General features: G+C 34.0%; 1 pseudogene; it reads left to right on the top strand.

The window, feature by feature from the left end:
• The first annotated feature begins 1,432 nt into the window (after positions 1-1,432).
• On the top strand, positions 1,433-3,352 carry LOC150031621 (beta-galactosidase 7 pseudogene; annotated as a pseudogene).
• Positions 3,353-3,908: the final 556 nt, after the last annotated feature.

Here is a 3,908-nt window from a genome sequence, read left to right as displayed (position 1 = left end):
CGGATCGTTGGAGCCCATGATATGTAGGTTCATGAGGTCTCCATACTAGCTTGGAAATGGATTAGCTTTAGAGTAGCGTGATAAGTTAATTTGAAATGTTCAAATTAGAATCAAACGGAATTGGAGAAATATATTTAAATATGATTTAAATATATAAAGATGAAATTGTGTAAAATTAATTTAATATTGGATATTAAATTAATTAGAATTATTTAAATTATTTAAATAATTATTTATTAATTTTATTAGAAAATTAATTTATGAAATTAATTTGTAAAATTAATAAATTTTGATTTTAAAATCAATTTTAGATTTTGGAAATAGAAAATTACACAAAAATGAAAAATGGTTTTTCATCTTCATCTTCAACTTGCTCACTAGGAACCCACCACTTTCAAGCTTCAATAACTCCAAGCATGAGCTGCATCCCATGAAGCAAATCTCTTTGCATGATAGTCTGTAATATATTGAAGAGATTGGAGAAAAGTTGAAGTGATAAACCGAATGGATTTTTCTGAAATTCATGAGAAGAAGTGTTCTTCTTTGGGTTTTCAGTGAGCTTTCTCCAATTCCCTTTTTTCAGCTTATTTTGAGTCCCACAACTCAATCTAGAGCACCAAGAGAATAGTAGGGAAGATCTTGTGGTGGTCTACACAAAGGATTTGGAGGATTTTGCAGCTAGAAATAGAGATTTCAATGGTTCTTTAAATGTACGTTGTTGAAACCCATTAACTCTGTTTAAGCATGTTTCTTTTATGCCAAAATTAATGAATTAGAGTGCTTATGGATAATATTCTCTTCCGCTACGTGGTGGTGCCGATCCAACAACCGAATGTGCACATGTCCACATTATCCCGTTAGACGTGCTATAGGAAAGCTAACAATGTCTCCGGGTACAATCTCGGTTTTAAATGCGAGTCACAACAAGCAAAATATCATGAGTTAAATCAACCAATAAAATCTAGAAAACGCACTTCCCCACCATGCCAATTTCCAAACATTACACATATATATCATAACATATATATATAGAATTCAACATAACAAAATAATAAAACCACTCACAGTCCTCCTGTTTATCCTTCAAGAATTTTCCAAGCATAACTCCTGGCCCGGTCTCCTTGAATTTCACTTCTTTTCCAGAAATTCCAAATTAGTAAAAAAAAATTCCTCCAGTAATTCCCTTTTAATCCAGGACTAACTTAAAAATAAAATAAGGAAGAAAATGTATACTTCCTTAGAAAAATGAGGACAAAAAAAAATTGAACCTAGAGTTGAGAGCTAAAATCATATGGAAACCTATTTTGTTTACCATGTACTATTTTATTATATGACCCCAATGCACAAAATGAAAAATCAAAAAATCAAAAATTTGAAGAAAGATACTCAAATTCATGAGCTTCACACTAATGAGACAGTTTTAAAATCAAAGATGGTTAACCTTCAATGGCTTGTTCTTCCTCTCTTTGCAACTTTATCTTGCTTTTCTTTTTGTAAAGGAGACAGTGTCTCCTATGATTGAAATGCCATAATTATCAATGGTGAACGGCGTGTTATCTTCTCAGGATCAATTCATTATCCACGCAGCACCGAAGCAATGTGGCCTGATCTTATTCAAAAAGCTAAAGATGGTGGACTTGATGCAATCGAGACGTACATTTTTTGGGATCGCCACGAACCTCGACGACGAAAATATGATTTCTCTGGATAACTAAACTTTATCAAATTCTTCCAACTCTTTCAAGAGGCTGGGCTATATGTTGTGATGAGGATTGGTCCTTACGTGTGTGCCGAGTGGAACTATGGAGGCTTTCCACTATGGTTGCATAATATGCCGGGAATCCAACTTCGAACTGACAGTCAAGTCTACAAGAATGAAATGCAAACATTCAAAACAAAGATAGTGAATATGTGCAAACAAGCCAACCTCTTTGCATCACAAGGGGGGCCAATAATCTTAGCTCAAATCGAGAACGAGTATGGAAACGTGATGACCCCATATGGAAGCGCAGGAAAAACATATATCAACTGGTGTGCTCAAATGGCTGAATCTCTCAATATTGGTGTTCCATGGATCATGTGCCAACAAAGTGATGCCCCACAACCTATCATCAATACATGCAATGGATTCTATTGTGATAACTTTAGTCCTAACAATCCTAAGAGCCCAAAAATGTTTACTGAAAATTGGGTGGGATGGTTCAAGAAATGGGGCGATAAAGACCCTTATAGAAGTGCAGAAGATGTAGCTTTTTCTGTGGCAAGATTTTTTCAATCTGGTGGTGTGTTTAACAACTATTACATGTATCATGGAGGCACAAACTTTGGAAGAACATCGGGAGGTCCATTCATTACTACGTCGTATGATTACAACGCCCCACTTGATGAATATGGAAACGTGAATCAACCCAAATGGGGACATCTCAAACAACTCCACGAATCCATCAAAATGGGAGAGAAGATTCTCACCAACGGCACCCGTTCAGACCAAAAATTTGGTAGCTTTGTTACTTTAACGAAATTCTCCAACCCCACAGTAGGGGAGAGGTTTTGTTTTTTGAGCAACACTGATGCCAGCAATGATGCTACCATAGATTTGCAGGCAGATGGAAAGTACTTTGTACCAGCTTGGTCTGTGAGCATTCTTAACGGTTGCAACAAAGAGCTTTTCAACACTGCAAAGATCAATTCCCAAACATCTATGTTTGTGAAGGTGCAGAATGAGAAGGAAAATGCACAACTGTCGTGGGTTTGGGCTCCGGAGCCCATGAGAGATACTCTACAAGGAAAAGGTACATTTAATGCAAACCTTCTTTTGGAACAAAAAGGAACCACGGTTGATTTTAGTGACTACTTGTGGTATATGACAAATGTTGAAACTAATTCAACATCTTCACTTTAAAATGTAACTCTACAAGTGAATACAAAAGGTCATGTGCTTCATGCCATTGTTAATAGACGGTACATTGGATCGCAATGGGGAAGCAATGGCCAGAGTTTTGTATTTGAGAAACCCATTCTATTAAAAGTCGGAACCAACACCATAACCCTTTTGAGTGCAACAGTAGGATTGAAAAATTATGATGCATTTTATGACACGGTGCCAACTGGAATTGATGGAGGTCCCATTTATCTTATTGGAGATGGAAATGTCACAACTGATTTTTCATCAAATTTATGGTCTTATAAGGTTGGATTAAATGGAGAAATGAAGCAACTTTACAACCCAATGTTCTCACAGAGAACAAAATGGAGCACATTAAATAAAAAATCTATTGGCAGGAGAATGACATGGTACAAAACAAGCTTTAAGACAAGAATAAAAAAAAGAAAGGGAAGTAACAAAAACTGAGAAAGAAAAGAAAAGAAAAGGAAAAAAAATGAAAAAATGGATAAAAGAAGTAAAAATCAAAGAAGAGAAAAAAAAGACTACAAAAAAATGTGTACAACAAGATAAGACAAGGGAGGGCAAAATTGGAAATTAAAAAAATTTAAAGATTGACTAGTCAACTCATTCATATTTACAAATATTTTAAGGATGTAATACATTTTTAGATTTTTTATCTTACTCTACTATATATTACAAATATCCTATATTTAATGGAGTCACTATATTTTCGGAAAGGAGATATAAAATACTAGTAAAAAACTAGTTGAATGTGCACATGTTTTATCATGTTAAAAATACGTACTTTAGTTGTATTTGATGAAAAATATATGAATGTTATTAGAGGGTTAAATATAAAAAATATTTTATTTGGACTATTTGATTATCTCTTAATTTCAAATTTTAACTTAAAGCCAAAATATTTTGCTTTTTAATTTCGTCATAACCATCTTTTAATTTTTTTTTTCTTTTTGGCATTATTTTTCATTTGAATGATTTGATTGTCATCCTAATTTTAATC

Source organism: Benincasa hispida, unplaced genomic scaffold, assembly GCF_027475165.1.
Source record: "Benincasa hispida cultivar pf3 unplaced genomic scaffold, pf3_genome.v1.1 HicScf1075, whole genome shotgun sequence".
Classification (NCBI taxonomy): Eukaryota; Viridiplantae; Streptophyta; class Magnoliopsida; order Cucurbitales; family Cucurbitaceae; genus Benincasa; species Benincasa hispida.
The sequence above is the reverse complement of the archived record's forward strand: the minus strand, read 5'-3'. Positions and strand labels throughout refer to the sequence as shown.